The sequence below is a fragment of the Bos taurus genome, chromosome 16, assembly GCF_002263795.3.
Source record: "Bos taurus isolate L1 Dominette 01449 registration number 42190680 breed Hereford chromosome 16, ARS-UCD2.0, whole genome shotgun sequence".
NCBI classification, from domain to species: domain Eukaryota; kingdom Metazoa; phylum Chordata; class Mammalia; order Artiodactyla; family Bovidae; genus Bos; species Bos taurus.
This window is the reverse complement of record NC_037343.1, coordinates 71,590,655-71,607,753: the sequence shown is the minus strand read 5'-3', so window position 1 is coordinate 71,607,753 and position 17,099 is coordinate 71,590,655. Positions and strand designations below refer to the sequence as shown.

The 17,099-nt window shown below is 42.2% G+C and overlaps 1 protein-coding gene across 1 annotated transcript in view; it reads right to left on the bottom strand.

Moving 5' to 3' along the window:
- The window catches only part of LPGAT1 (lysophosphatidylglycerol acyltransferase 1), a 128,243-nt gene extending 112,320 nt beyond the window's left edge, over positions 1–15,923 (bottom strand). Inside the window, exon 1 of the mRNA NM_001083756.2 lies at positions 15,862–15,923. The gene's annotated coding sequence lies outside the window, so the exon portion shown is untranslated. The remainder of the gene's footprint in view (positions 1–15,861) is intronic.
- Positions 15,924–17,099: the final 1,176 nt, after the last annotated feature.

Below are 17,099 nucleotides of genomic sequence, written 5' to 3'. Positions count from 1 at the left end.
AAACTACCACACAATTGCACTCATCTCACACGCTAGTAAAGTCATGCTCAAAATTCTCCAAGACAGGCTTCAGCAATACAGGAACCATGAACTTCCAGATGTTCAAGCTGGTTTTAGAAAAGGCAGAGGAACCAGAGATCAAATTGCCAACATCCGCTGGATCATGGGAAAAGCAAGAGAGTTTCAGAAAAGCATCTATTTCTGCTTTATTGACTATGCCAAAGCCTTTGACTGTGTGGATCACAATCAACTGTGGAAAATTCTTCAAGAGATGGGAATACCAGACCACCTGACCTGCCTCTTGAGAAACCTATATGCAGGTCAGGAAGCAACAGTTAGAAGTGGACATGGAACAACAGACTGGTTCCAAATAGGAAAAGGAGTACGTCAAGGCTATATATTGTCACCCTGCTTATTTAACTTATATGCAGAGTACATCATGAGAAATGCTGGGGTGGAAGAAGCACAAGCTGGAATCAAGATTTCCGGGAGAAATATCAGTAACCTCAGATATGCAGGTGACACCACCCTTAAGGCAGAAAGTGAAGAAGAACTAAAGAGCTTCTTGATGAAAATGAAAGAGGAAAGTGAAAAAGTTGGCTTAAAGCTCAACATTCAGAAAACTAAGATCAAGGCATCTGGTCCCATCACTTCATGGGAAATAGATGGAGAAACAGTGGAAACAGTGGCGGGCTTTATTTTTGGGGGTTTTGAAATCACTGCAGATGGGGATCACAGCAATGAAATTAAAAGATGCTTACTCCTTGGAAGAAAAGTCATGACCAACCTAGACAGCATATTAAAAAGTAGAGGCATTACTTTGTCAACAAAAGTCCGTCTAGTCAAGGCTATGGTTTTTCCAGTAATCACGTATGGATGTGAGAGTTGGACTGTGAAGAAGGCTGAGCGCCGAAGAATTGATGCTTTTGAACTGTGGTGTTGTAGAAGAGTCTTGAGAGTCCCTTGGACTGCAAGGAGATCCAACCAGTCCATCCTAAAGGAGATCAGTCCTGGGTGTTCATTGGAAGGACTGATGTTGAAGCTGAAACTCCAATATTTTGGCCACCTGATGCGAAGAGCTGACTCATTTGAAAAGACCCGGATGCTGGGAAAGATTGAGGGCAGGAGGAGAAGGGGACGACAGAGGATGAGATCGTTGGACGGCATCACTGACTCAATGAACATAGGTTTGGGTAGGTTCTGAGTTGGTGATGGACAGAGAGGCCTGGCATGCTGCAGTTCATGGGGTCGCAAAGAGTCGGACACGACCAAGCGACTAAACTGAACTGAACTAACCAATGAACTATCACTGATGTTTTACCTTATTACTTACATTTCCATGAAAAGTCTCTAACATGCTATCTCACTATATTAACACCTACTTCATCAATGACTGTATAATTCTCCTGGCATTCCTTCATGCATGCATTCTTTCTACAAATAGTTCAAAAACTAAGAAATACTGTGATTTATGTCTTAAAGAAACTAGCATTTACTGGATATCAGCTTTATGTCAGCTACTACTACATATATTACCTCACAACAACCAGAGAGGAATGTTTTTCTTACCAACATTTTACAGACAAAGAAAATGAATTAAATAACTTAATTGACACCAAACCACTAACATGTGATAAAACTTAGATTTAATCCTGCTGCTGCTAAGTTGCTTCAGTCGTGTTGGACTCTGTGGGACCCCATAGACGGCAGCCCAACAGACTCTGCCATCCCTGGGATTCTCCAGGCAAGAACACTATTCTTTTCAAGGGTGCTACTATAAAATTGCAATGGTAAAGATAGAGCAAACCAAATTAAATTAACAGATTTCAGAAAGCCTCTCAAAATTGAAGGTGCGACTTCAGGTCAAATGAAAGAATTACTTTACAAAATGGGTACGAAACTTGAGGAACTTTTACTTCCTCGGGGCACTTTAGGAGAAAACCAGAAGCTTCATGATAGATTCCTTTAAAAACTTAGACAATACAGTTGAAGTTCCTTTTTTCTCTCCTTGTCCCACCCACCCGTCTTCCTTTCCATTTGTTACTCTTATTTTTTTTTAATTTTGAATTAAAATAATGTGAGGAAAAATATAAATACAAGTTAATGCAAAAATAGCAAGCTATATGTAATACTGAGCAACTTAGTATTGTCACTAAATACGTCTTCAAGTTCTAGCATTTCTAACAAACATTTGTCATGCATGATGTTTAAATATACATTTCAAATATATTTATTTTAATGACAGTATAATATGAATATGCCAAATGATATAAATTTTTACAAGTTATTTATGTATCCTAATGAAAAACATTCAGGTTAATAATGGGTTATTAGGGAAGTTAAGATTGATTAGAAAACTCCTTCAGGTCCCATTTGTTTATTTTTGTTTTTATTTCCATTATTCTGGGAAATGGATCGAAAAAGATGTTGCTGAGATTTATGTCAGAGAGTGTTCAGCCTACTTAAACTCAAAAGCTTTTACACAGCAAAGGAAACAATAAATAAAATGAAAAGACAACACAGATTAGGAGAAGATATTTGCAAATGATGTGACCAATGAGGGATTAGTCTCCAAAATTTACAAGCAGCTTATGACATTTACCAAAATCAAAACAAACAGCCCACTCAAAAAAAATAGGCAGAAGATGTGAACAGACATTTCTCCAAAGAAGACATACAGATGGGAAATAGGCACATGAAAAGATGTTCAACATCACTAGTCATTAGAGCAATGAAAACCAAACTTACAATAAGATGTCACCTCACACTGGTCAGAATGGCTATTGTCCAAAAATCTGCAAACAACAAATGCTGGAGAGGATGGAAGACAAGGGAATGCTCTTACACTTTTGGTGGGAATGTAAATTGGTATAGCCACTATGGAGAACAGTATGGAGTTTTCTTTAAAAAACTAAAAATAGAACTACCATATGACCCTGCAATCCCACTCCTGCACATATACCTGGAGAAAAACATGATCTGAAAGGGTACATGCACCGCAATGTTCATTGCAGCACTGTTTACAATAGTCAAGACATGGACTAAGCAACCTAAGTGTCCATTACCAGGAAGTGAAGTTGCTCAGTTGTGTCTGACTCTTTGTGACCCCATGGATTATAGCCTGTCACGCTCCTCTGTCCATGGGATTTTCCAGGCAAGGATACTGGAGAGGGTTGCCATGCCCTCCTCCAGGGGATCTTCCTAACTCAGGGATCGATCGAACCTGTGTCTCTTAGGTTGCCTGCATTAGCAAGTGAGTTCTTTACCACTAGCGCCACCAGACCCCATGGACTGTAACTGGCCAGGTTCCTATGTCCATGAAATTCTTTCCAGGCAAGAATACTGGAGTGGGAAGATCCTTCTCCAGGGGATATTCCTGATCCAGTGATCAAACCTGGGTCTCCCTGATTGTAGGCAGACTCTTTACCGTCTGAGCCACCAGGGAAGCCCTAATCAGCTGTGTGTTCTTGCTTAGTTGCTCAGTCAGGTCCAACTCTTTAAGACCTCCATGGAACGTAGCCTGCCAGGCTCTTCTGTCAGTGGGATTCTCCAGGCAAGAATACTAGAGTGGGCTGCTGTTCCTTCCCCCCGGGGATTTTCCTGAGCCAGGGATTGAACACAGGTCTCCTGCGTTGCAGGTGGATTTTTTACCCTCTGAGGTACAAAGGAAGCCCTACCTCAATACAAAATAAAAAGTTTAAAGTTTGGGAGAAAAATAGAAAATGCCTTTAACTTTTGAGATTAGCATTTTGAATAAAGTCCTCAAGTCAGAAGACAAAAGATGCCTGGAGTTGGCATTTGGTGTTAGGAAGAACCTTTGGCTTGAGTCTTAAGATCTTAAAGGTGTCTCAAATTAGACACTATTTCAAAAATAACTATGTATTAAGAAAAAGAGACAAATGTTGAAGTGAATGGTATGTTAAGGATGAATATTACATGTCTTCTTACATGTACATACTATCTTTTTTGTTTATTTAATTATTAACAAACTTTTTTTAGAGCAAGTTTCAATTTCCAGCAAAACTGAGCAGAAAGTAGAGAGTTCCCATATAACCCTTATCCTACACATGCCCAGTCTTTCACACTGAATTTTTAATCATGAATTGGTGTTGAATTTTGTGAAATGTTTTTTATGCATCTATTCACATGTTCATATGATTTTTCTTTTTTGAATGGCTGATGTGATATATTAATTGATTTTTCAAATATTGATCCATCCTTGCCTACCAAGGATGAATCTGTCTCAGTCATGATACATAAATCTTTTTGTACACTGTTGGATTCAATTTGTTGATGAGTTTTCATCTATGTTCATGGCAGATATTGGTCTATGCTTTTCTTGTACTATCTTTGACTTGTTTTTATATTAAAGTAATGCTGGCCTCATAGAATGAGTTTAGAATATTTCGTTGACTTCTATCTGTTGGAATAAATTGCAAAGAATTGGTATAATTTCTTCTTTAAATGTTGGATAAAATTCCCCAATGAACTCATCTGGGCCTGGTGCTTTCTTGTTTTAGAAAGTTGTTAATGATTGACTCAATTTCTTTAATGGTTGTAGGCCTATTCACATGGTCCATTTCTTTCTGTGTGAGTTTTGGCAGATGGTCTTTAAAGGAATTGGTTCATTTCATCCAGGATGAGATGGTTGGATGGCATCGACTCAATGGACGTGAGTTTGAGCAAACTCTGGGAGGTAGTCAAGGACAGGGAAGGCTGGCGTGGGGTTACAAAGAGTTAGACGTGACTGAGCGACTGAAGAACAAGCTGCTAGCACTTAGCCTAAATCAGCCATTCCCAGCCTTTTTTGGCACGAGGGACCAGTTTCATGGAAGAAGACAATTTTTCCGTGGAGTGGGGGAAGTGGGGTGGTTTCGGGAAGATTCAAGCACATTATATTCATGGTACACTTTATTTCTGTTCTTACATCAGTTCCACCTCAGATCAACAGGCATTAGATCCCAGAGGTTGGGCATCCCTGATCTAGACATTAGAGAGCTCTATGCTGTCTTTGGACATCTGAAGAACATCATCTGGTGATTGGAACTGACCACTGAAGGCAAACTGGAGAACTCTCGATCAGCGACAGGCCCAGCTCCCTGTTGTTTCTGCTGGATCCAGGCCTGGCTGGTTGGCCCCAGAGAATATACAGTCATGAGAGGTGACTCTAGAGCCCCAACCCAGAAGGACTCCAAGAAACTGTTTTTTGTCTGCTGTCCACTCTGGGATGGGAGGTAGTTCAGTTTAATTGATGAAACATGGGAGAGAGGAACAAGGGAGCTCCGGGCACAGAAGCATGCCCTCTCAGTAAGGACTTGAAGCATTTCTCCTGGGTTTGTGATCCTAATGCAGGATCAGAAGCAGAGGCTGGTGAGAAGGACTCCCCTGGAGGGTGCCACCACTAGGCCCGGGGCTTATTCTACCTCAGAGGTCAGAAGGGAACAGAGCAGGCTTGGGGGAATGTAGCATGTTGGACATTTATGCTTGATTCTTTGCTGCATGCGAGCTCTCTGGAAGAGACCTGATATTTGTGAGTACTTTGGGCAGTTACCTCACAACGTCCTCCAGGCAGCTGCCTCTAAATTCATTCTTTCTCCAAGAGGATAGCTTTTACTTTCTCAGCAGAGGCAGGTTCCTCTAAGGAAATGTTGGCAATACCTGGGGGGTCGGGGAGGGCTTAGTACACTAGCTTATCTGGCCATCTCCTCAGGGGCACAGCTACCCCTCAGGAGAAATACAACACATAATGGTCTGAGGTGGACTGATGAGTAAAAGTGAGAACGCATCTGAGACTCCGAGCCAGGATGAGACTCTGATTCACAGTTTTGCTCCAGGCTCCCTCTGTAACCTTATGTAGCCCTCCCTCCCATTCCCTTCTGTGGTAGTTTGAATTATGTCCACTCACCCTTTGACCCTCCACCCTTCAGCTAGTGATGGGAGCTTGATCCTCCTTTTTTTGATTAGGAGCCAGAGTTACTGACGCCTGCTAATAGACAGAATACGGCAGAAGGATCTGAGTTACTTCTGAGACTGAGTCATGTGACTTTCACTTGGCCACTCTGTCTTGGATCACTGGCTCTGGGGGAAGACAGCTGCCATGTCATGAGGTCCATGTGGCATGGGATGGAGACCTCCTGCCAATGGTTGTGTGAGTTCAGCCATCTTAGAAGTGGGTCCTCCAACCCCAGTCAAGCCTTAAAATGGCTGCCACCCATGCCAACTTCCTAACTGCAACTTCATGGGATCCCTTGAGCGGAACTATCAACTGTTCAGTTGCTCTTGAAATCCTGACCTAAAGAAACTGAGATGATACACATTTGCTGTTTTAAACCACTAAATTTTGTGGTCATTAGTTATGTGGCAATAGGCAACTATTAAACTTCCAATGGATCTCAATCAGCTGTTTCAGGCCAAGAAAATTCAATGGCTCTTAGTATGGAAGGACCCAGCAAACAAAGGTTATTAAGACTAATCTCTATTTTATGGGTTTCCTTAGTGGCTCAGATGGCAAAGAATCTGCCTGCAATGCAGAAGACCCGGGTTCGATCCCTGGATTGGGAAGATCCCTTGAAGGAAACTGTATTTTATAGGTAGAGAAATGAGGCCAGATCTGGAATAGGACTAAAGTGCTTTGTTTTGTTTAATTTTTCCTACTTGAATAATGCTTTTAAACTTCAGCATATAAAGTCATATGTTGGAATATGCAAATTCATGCAAAGCACTGGGTGGGAAATAGTACACTTTTTCCATCTACTCTGATCCCAGAAAGGTGGCTTTTAGGCTCATTGGTCTTGACATCCACGCTTGAAAAAGAAGTGGACAATCTGGCTTGAACAACAACAAAATTTTGAAAATGAAAGGCACTATCCTGGTTAAAGTGCCATCTAGACCCAGAATCCAGGGGTGACTTTGGGCTGGTTTGTTTCCGGACCCAAGAAGGATTGCTCAGTCAGGGAAGTCAGCCAGTGGGGCAGTCAGTGAACAGATCTGAAAGGCCCTGGCACCATTTTAGAAACATCTGTGAGGACAAAGCGTATCACCTGCCATCTTAGTAAACAAAGGATGTTGCACCCTAAAGCTGTCACCCACTGCAGGGCTCCTGACAATGTACCCATGGGGATTCAAGATGGAGAAAAACAGGATACTGGCCCTAAAATAGTTTAGGTGCATATTGAAGGAATGATTTCAGTCAGCCCAAACTCTAGCATCTTCCCAAACATGGAAAAGCACTAAAATCATTCATTTGAGATATGTTTTGTGATTAGCAGTAATCAACTCATATATACCCTGGCTCTTCCATTACCTCTTTGGATGAGTCCCTCAGAGCTGAAAGGCTGTCTCCCAGGCTTAAGTCCTCAGAATAAAACATAATGTTCAATTTTCACATTGTGCTTCTTTTTTTTTCAGCTGACATCTGCTTACCTAACCTTGTTTAGCTCGTGATAATTTTGGCTAAGTGCTTATCAGTGGTGGTGCTGTAATTGGGGCTGTATTTCTACTGTAAGGTGTCCCAGTTACCTTTCCCAGAAAGAGGCTGTAAGGCTGTGGACCCAGGACCCCAGGTGGATTGGCATTTCACTCCTCAAATGGCTTCTGCTCTGCTCAATTAGACTTGTGCTCCTCTGTGTTATACCTGCCCTTCCTAACCCCCTGGGGGACGCCAGCAGATGCTTGTTTGAACTGGATTATAGATTACACAGATCCCAAGGTTAAGGTTCTTAGTCGGACTGGTTGTTAACATTTATTTTTGTATCTCCAGGATTTAGCACTGGGCCATGGGGCTTCCCAGGTGGCTCAGTGGTTAAAAAAAAAAAAAAAAAAATCCATCTGCCAATGCAAGTGACATGGGTTGTATCCCTGGGTGGGGAAGGTCGCCTAGAATAGGAAATGGCAAGCTGCCCCAGTATTCTTGCCTAGAAAATTCCAGGGACAGTGAAGCCTGATGGGCCACAGTCTATGGCTCACAAAGAGTTGGACGCGATTGAGCAACTAAACAAACAACAAGAAACAAACTGGCTCAAAAACACCTGAATGAATGAATGAACGGACAAAATGATGACTCCCCCTCCCTGGGATGGTGACACCCCAAAGGCAGGCCAGTCTGGCAAGTGTGATGCCTTTCCTGTTCTTTGCAGACTAGATGCACCAGTCAGAGAGCCTTAGTTCTTCACTCAGAGCACAAGGATCTTTACAGATTTTCTTTCCTGTGCTTTGTCCTTTTTAAATGCAAACTGCAACACTAGGTTTCACAGAGGCAGAGGGTTCTTACCCTGAATCACTTTATTATAGTTAAGTGCTACCTTGGTGCTGCTTCCTGGCCGCACCGGACCCAGATGGGCTCAGGGGTTTACTTCCTGTCAGAGACCTCCCAGGAAAATCTGATATCTTCATCCCCAGTGTGGGCACTCTTAGCCAGGCTCAGCTGACAAAGGCACCTCAGTCCTCCCTTTCCTAACCAAAGTCTCCAGTTGACAGTCCCCACTCCCCTCCTCAGCCCCAGGAGAACTCATTCTGTGTTGGGTTATGCTAACATATTTATCAAATAAGACCCTTGCTTTGTATATCCAGAAGCCTCTCCTTTTTTTTTTAAATCTTTACTGGGGCTTTACATATCCTTGCTCTGATTTATTGATTGTAATTTTATTTCTCCTCCAGAGTTTTCTCACTGCCTACTTAATGGGGCCCCTAAAATAGCATGTGAGGTGGACTTCCCTTCTTTTTTTTTTTTTTTTTACATTTTGACTTTTCTTAATTAATTGATTAGCTAATTAGTTAATTTTGCTTCACCGGGTCTTCATTGCTTTGTATGGGATTGCACAGGTTTCTCGTTGCAGCAGCCTCTCTTGTTGCCTAGCACCGGCTCCAGGCACACAGCTTCTGTAGTTGCTGCCCATGGCTCAGTAGTTGTGGCTCACGGGCTCAGTTGCTCCTTGGCAAGTGTAATCCTGCCAGACCAGGGATCAAACCCATGTCACTCACATTGGCAGGCAGATTCTTATCCACTGTGTCACCAGAGAAGTCCTGATCTTCCCTTTAAGTGCTCATGGGCACGGCCGAGGCTACAATGTCAACAGTGAGTCACTTCTTTTTTAAAAATTGCATTTTTCCCAGCTTTATTGAGGTGTAATTGACACATAACATTGTGTAAGTTTAAGGTATACAGTGATGATTTAATACATGTACTTACTGCAAAATAATTATTACAGCAAGATTAATTAGTACATCCATCAACTCACGTAGGTACCATTTTGTCGTGGTTGTGGTGGCTGTCTTAAGAACAGTTAAGATCTAGTCTGTTAGGATGAGATGGTTGGATGGCATCACTAACTCGATGGACATGAATTTGAGCAAGCTCTGGGAGTTGGTGATGGACAGGGAAGCCTGGAGTGCTGCAGTCCATGGGGTCGCAAAGAGTCAGACACGACTGAGTGACTGAACTGAACTGAACTGAGTCTGTTAGCGACTTTCATGTATATAAATTTATAGGGATTTTTGTTTTGTTTTGTTTTGTTTTTGCTTCGAGGAGCCAGCTTTGCAGACTGGACATGTGGAGCTCTCAGTGTTTAGGTGCCAGCAGAGCTACATAAACAGAGGAGCCTGATGGGCTACAGTCCATGGGGTAGCAAGAGAGTCTGATGCGACTTACTGACTAGACAACAACAGCAAGATCTCCATCAGAGCCCGAGATGAGGTCACAGTCACAAAGGTCCCTTGAGTCCCCACCAGCTTCGTGGTCCCTCGCCCTTGTTTCCAGCACTGAATCCCGCCATGACTCGCACACGGAACCACCTCCATGGTGCCACAGCATCCTAAGGCCAGGACTCCTTGACACCACCAGATACTTGTGGACCCTTTCCTGAGTTTCCTAAGGGCAACCCATTCTCCCATCACCATCCACCTCTTCCTAAGTCCCTACTCGTCCTCAGAGAGTCCTGTCCAGACAGAACCTAAAGTCTTTCCCAGACCAGCGTGGGATGTGGCAGCTTGTTTGGCCCATAGGCATCCCTCACAAAGCTCCTTAGAGCCGGGTTCATAAGACAGTGTTGTTAACTATAGTCACCAAGCTGTCCATTTGATCCCCAGAAGTTATTCTAACTGGAAGTTTGTACCCTTTGACCAACATCTCTCCTTATCTTCCATCTCCAAACCTCTGGCAACTACCATTCCTTTCTGTTTCTATGAGTTCAGCTCTTTTAGATTCCACATGTAAGTAAGAACATATAGTATTTATCTTTCTCTGACTTACTTCACTAAGCGTAATGCCCTCTAGGCACATCCATTTTGTTGAAGATTTCAAAAGTTCATTCCTTTTTTATGGGTAAATTGTTTTTAAAAAATTTTTATATTGGAGTATAGTTGATTTACAAAGTTATGTTAGTTTCAGGTGTACAGAAAAGTGATTAAGTTATGCATATATATATATATATATATATATATATATATATATATAATTTTTCAGTTTCTTTCTCCACAGGTTATTTCAGAATATTGAGTAGAGTTCTCTGTACTATACAGAAGGCCCTTATTAATTATCTATTTTATAGATAGTAGTGTGTGTATATTCGGAGAGGCGATACTCTTGCCTGGAAAATCCCATGGGTGGCGAAGCCTGGTAGGGTGAAGTCCATGGGGTAGCTAAAAGTCAGACACGACTGACCAACTTCACTTTCACTTTTCACTTTCATGCATTGGAGAAGGAAATGGCATTCCACTTGCCTGGAGAATCCCAGGGATGGGGGAGCCTGGTGGGCTCCCATCTATGGGATTGCACAGAGTCGGACACGACTGAAGCAACTTAGTAGCAGCAGCAGCAGTGTGTATATTGGAGAAGGCAATGGCACCCCACTCCAGTACTCTTGCCTGGAAAATCCCGTGGACAGAGGAGCCTGGTAGGCTACGGTCCATGGGGTCTTGAAGAGTAGGATACAAGTGAGCAACTTCACTTTTACTTTTCACTTTCATGCATTGGAGAAGGAAATGGCAACCCACCCCAGTGTTCTTGCCTGGAGAATCCCAGGGACAGGGGAGCCTGGCGGGCTGCCGTCTCTGGGGTTGCAGAGTTGGACACGACTGAAGTGACTTAGCAGCAGCAGCAGTGTGTACATGTTGGGCTTCCCAGGTGGCACTAGTGGTATGGAAACTGCCTGCTACTGCAGGAGACGTAAGAGATGCAGGTTCGATCCCTGGGTTGGGAAGATGCCCTGGAGGAGAGCATGGCAACCAACTCCAGTTTTCTTGACTGGAGGATCTCATGGACAAAGGAGCCTGGCAGGTCACAGTCCATGGGGTCACAAAGAGTTGGACACGACTGAAGCAACTGAGCAAGTACACACACGGTTTATACATGTTAATCCCAACCTCCTAATTTATGCCGTCCCTCTCCTTGACATTTCCCCTTTGGTAACCATAAATTTGTTTTCCATATCTGTGAGTTTGTTTCTGTTTTATAAATAATTCTTTTTTTTTTTAGATTTCACATATCCACCTTTTTCTGATATTATATGTTATTCATCTTTCTCTGTCTGATTTACTCCACTTAATATGATAATCTCTAGATCTATCCATGTTGCTGCAAATGGCATTATTTCATTCTTTTTATGGCTGAGCCGTATTCTATTGTGTGTATGTGTGTGTGTGTGTATATATACCACATCTTCCTTTTCCAGTCGTCTGTTAATGGGTACTTAGGCTGCTTCCATATCTTGCCTATTGTAAAAATAATGCTATGAACATTGAAGTGCAAGTGTACTTTTCATTAGTGTTTTCATTTTCTTCTGGAATATACCCAAGGGTAGAATTATTAGATTATATGGTAGTCCCATTTTCAGTTTTTTGAGGAATCTCCATACTGTTTTCCCCAGTGGCTGCACCAATTTACATTCTTGCCAGCTGTCTACAAGAGTTCTCTTTTCTCCACATCTCCTCCAACATTTGTTATTTCTGTCTTTCTGATGATAGTCATTCTGACAAGTGTGATGTATTATCTCATCGTGGCTTTGATTGGCATGTCTCTGATGATTAGCTGGTCATCTGAATATCTTCTGCTCATTTTGTAATTGGTTGTTTGGGTTTTTTTATATTGGGTTGTATGAGCTGTTTATATATTTTGAATGTTAACTCTTTGTTGGTCATATCATTTGCAACTATTTCCTCCTGTTCAATAGGTGATCTTTTTGTTTTGTCAATGGCTTCCTTCTTGCACAAAAGCTTTTAAGTTTAACTAGGTTCCATTTGTTTATTTTTGCTTTTGTTTCCTTTGCCTTAAAGTATTGATACAAAAAATATTACTACAATTTATGTTACAGAGTATGCTGCCTATGTTTTCCTCTAAGAGTTTTATAGTATCCAGTCTTACACAAAGGTCTTTAATCCATATTGAGTTTATTTTTGTATATGGTGTGAGAAAATGTTCTAATTTATTCTTTTGCATGTAGCTGTCCAGTTTCCCAGTACCACTTATTGAAGAGACCGTCTTTTCTCCATTATACATTCTTGCTTCCTTTGCCATAGATCAATTAACCATAAGTATGTGGGTTTATTTCTTAGCTCTCTACTCTGTTCCATTTATCTGTGTGTCTGTTTTTGTGCCACTACCATAAAGTTTTGATTATCGCAGCTTTGTAGGACAGTCTGAGTTTAGGGAGCTTGATACCTCCAGGTCTGTCCTTTCTCAAGATTGTTTTGGCTACTCAGGCTCTTCTGTGTTTCCACACAATTTTTTGAAATATGTGTTCTACATCTGTGGAAAATACCATTGGTATTTTGGTAGGGATTATTCTGAATTGGTAGATTGACTTCGGCAGTAGTAGCAGGATCGTTTTCACAATGTTCATTCTTCCAATCCATGAACACAGTATATGTTGCCATTTCTTTATGTTGTCTTCTATTTCTTTCTTCAATGTCTTACAGTTTCCTGAGAATAGGTCTTTTACCTCCTTAAGTTAACTTATTTAATTCCTAAAATAATTCTGTGAGGAGGTAGCAAAGTCTCCTTGGCTCTGTTGCCCCCTGTATTAACTTGCCAGGGATTCTGGCAGCTGGAAGTCCAAGACCAAAGTGTTGGCAGGCTTGTCTCCTTCTGAGGCCTGTGAAGAAAACATCTGTCCCAAGCCTCTCTCACTGGCTTGGCTTCTCCCTGTGTCTCTTCACATTTCGTCCCTCTATTTAAGTCTGCTGCTGCTGCTGCTGCTAAGTCGCTTCAGTCGTGTCTGACTCTGTGCAACCCCATGGACTGCAGCCCACCAGGCTCCCCCGTCCCTGGGATTCTCCAGGCAAGAACACTGGAGTGGGTTGCCATTTCCTTCTCCAATGCATGAAAGTGAAAAGTGAAAGTGAAGTTGCTCAGTCGTGTCTGACTTAGCGACCCCACGGTCTGTCTCTGTCCAAATTTCCCATTTGAAAATGACTCCAGTCTTACTGGATATGGGCCCACCCTATTGACCTCATTTTAACTTGATTGCCTAAAAAAAACCCTATCTTCAAATAAAGTCACATTCTGAGGTACTGGGAGTTACGGCTTCAACACAAGTATGGGGGGGCCACAGTTCAATCCATAGCAATCCCCCAATTACTGAACTGTAGGTTTCATAAGAAAGAGACACTCAAGCTGGTGCTGGCTGCCTCAGTGAGGTGGAGTCAGGGGACAGGCTATGCTATGCACGAGTCACTCACAATTCATAAACCCACTTACTAGGATCATCATCCAGGAGTGAAGGCTTCTACCTGACTCACTTATCAAAAACAATACAAACAAAAAAAACAGGACCCAAACGGAGTCACTTGTGCTCAATGCACATCACCAAAGTAAAACTCAATACCTATCTAATTCAGGTTCAGTCCATCTGCAATTTCCTGGTCAGCAGTAGTATGGAAATCCACCCAATAGACCCTTTCCATCCCCAAAGAAAGATGTGGTAATTGTTCTTTCTTTTCCCAGCCCCAATCTACCTATAAAAACCTTCTATTTGGTATGATCCTTAGTGTTCCTTTCTAATTACTAGATGGGCTGCTATCCAATTCATGAATCCTTGGATAAAGCCAATAGGGTTCTTAAATTTACTCAATGAATGTTTGCTTTTTAACACACCGAAAAGTCAAGTATTTTGATTTTTTAAAGAGATACCAAAAGATCTAGATTGAATTAGACTTTGATTCCAGGATGAGCCACCTCTTTAACTCTTAGTGACCCTGGGAAGTCCTGTAGGTTCATTTCAAGAGTAAGCAAGGCCTGGGACAGCTTGTAAAGCAACCTCTGAGAAACTGAGCAGAAAGAACAAGAAAGAAAAGCTATATTAGGAAGGATGTGAACTCAAGGAGAAGAAAGTAGAGTGTTGGAGGAAAGAGGAAGCGAAAAGGAGGTCAGAAAGCTGCAAACAGCCTCCAAACACCTGAGATTTAAATTGCAGCCTTCACTGGAGATCAAAGTAACATAGGCAAGTATGTTTTCAAAGGTTAAAAGTGTTATGCGATTGTGGAGTGTTATTTTCTAAGGCAGAAATACCAAAGCATTGTACCCTTTGGAAACTGGTACTCTGTGTTTTCTGGCCAACTACTACCTAGTCTTTCCTTCACTTAATTTTTTAGCCACAAATAAATCATAACTCTTCTGTGAGTCACCAGCATCCATCTTCATTGCTTTGAGGAGGTTTGTGTTATAATCAGGAAATGTGAAAAACTTCCAGGTCACATTAACCTCTGAGCCAGCTTAACTGGGAGTGTCAGCTTGGAACACTTCTGTTCCTCCCATTGTTGTTTCAGTCACTGAGTTGTGTTCAACTCTTTTGCAACTGCGTGGACTGTAGCCAGCCAGGCTCCCCTGTCCATGGGATTTCCCAGGCAAGAACAGTGGAGTGTGTTGCCATTTCCTTCTCCAGGCCCCTTCCTCCTGAGGTCCTGGCAAACTCTTATTATAGAAGGCAAGAGAGGTGGAATAAATGTCCCTGGCTCTCAGATCTCATATTTTGCTCCTGGTGAATAATAATTCAGCTGTTTTCCAGAGCGTTCCAACCACTGATTCTCAAAGCTACCCAAGGCCAACCTCAGATGGACCCAAGAAAGCAAGTCTTTCCTTTAGTCCTTTCAGACGAACTATTTACAAATACGTACACTCAGGTTTTCATGTACATCTAAGACCTATTCTCTAGTAGCTTGAAAAGTGAATTATTAATAGATAATATAATTTGGAATTCATAACCCAAAATCAATAAGATATTAGTTCTTATTGAGGATTTCTAATTTCTGAGTTAGCATCTCATCGTGAAGCCTGGCTTTCTAGGAAAGCTCTGATGGAGACTTGTCCGTGCCTGACCATCTCTGGACCAGTGCTTTGTCATTAGCCTACTGCTTGCATTGTCACATTTGGGTCAAGGTCTTCAATTGTTGTCATTCTTGCTTTAATTATAATGTACCGTTAACTTAGCTTCATCATTATCATGTTAATTGTGATTTGTTTGGTTAGCCTTGAAGCAATTATTGTTGCATATTTGCTTCAACTACATTTTTTGGCCTCTAATTTTCTAATAATTACACCTAAAAACAATTATGCATTGCTATTTGAATATGAATCATGTATTCCCTGATTGCTAAAGCACATTGATACTTAATTCCCCAAAATATACTTTACAGTGGCCCCTCAATAGTATCCCTGAGTTATTTTACCATTGGTATGTGAGAAAGGGTGGGCTCGACTGGCTGTGGTCTATTTTGCCCAGCCTAGAGTGGAAAGAGAAGGTTGAAAACCACTGTCTTAGCCTTGAAGAATAAACAATTAAATATACAGCACATTTTGCAAACAGCTTACAAATGGCACGTGCAAACTCATTTCCCTTGATCGATGCCTGGAAAATAAATGTCCACGCTTACCTTCTTTCACTCCCTACTCAGCTACAGCCTGACTGTGGGTATAGCAGAAAGTAATGGCGTCTGACCTATCAGGCGGCCGGGCATCCGTAAGGAATGGTAGTGGGCGGGGCTGTTCCCAGCAAAGGTTTCAGGGCAACTGTAAATATGAGTGGGCAGGGTCACAAACAAAACCGAGTTCTGCAAACAGTGGTCGAAGCTTGCAGCTTTAGGTGTCTGTTCAGGGTTGTGATAATGGCGGGTTGTACCTTAGTAAATGGCAGTGACCATGAAAGCCCAAATGGACTTTGGAAGACTGGGCATTAATTCACAAACTGAAGCAACCCTCGGAGCTGGGTCTGGACTGACCTTGGGCACAACTGTGGTCTCTCCTCTCCTGTGGATCCCGCAGAATTTTATTTGTATCTCTTTTGTATCCTTGTTTTCTGTCTTTTTTAAAGTGGTTTGTAAAGGTCTCATTTTCTTGCAGACTTTATTTCTTTGAGGGTAGGACCAGGTTTTACCCATCTTTAGGAGAAGGCGATGACACCCCACTCCAGAACTCTTGCCTGGAAAATCCCATGGACGGAGGAGCCTAGTAGGCTGCAGTCCATGGGGTTGCTAAGAGTCGGACACGTCTGAACAACATCACTTTCACTTTTCACTTTCATGCATTGGAGAAGGAAATGGCAACCCACTCCAGTGTTCTTGCCTGGGTAATCCCAGGGATGGAGGGCTGCTGCCTATAGGGTCACACAGAGTTGGACACGACTGAAGCAGCAGCAGGAGGCAATTTGGCAGAGTGCCAGGAGTGGAGTTGGGGGATCAGCCTTCTTTTAAAATTGTTTCTATTCTAGTATCCAAAATCACTGCAGATGGTGATTGCAGCCATGAAATTAAAAGACGCTTACTCCTTGGAAGGAAAGTTATGACCAACCTAGATAGCATATTCAAAAGCAGAGACATTACTTTGCCAACAAAGGTCTGTCTAGTCAAGGCTATGGTTTTTCCAGTAGTCATGTATGGATATGAGAGTTGGACTGTGAAGAAAGTTAAGTGCCGAAGAATTGATGCTTTTGAACTGTGGTGTTGGAGAAGACTCTTGAGAGTCCCTTAGACTGCAAGGAGATCCAACCAGTCCATTCTAAAGGAGATCAGTCCTGGGTGTTCTTTGGAAGGAATGATGCTAAAGCTGAAACTCCAGTACTTTGGCCACCTCATGCAAAGAGTTGACTCATTGGAAAAGACTCTGATGCTGGGAA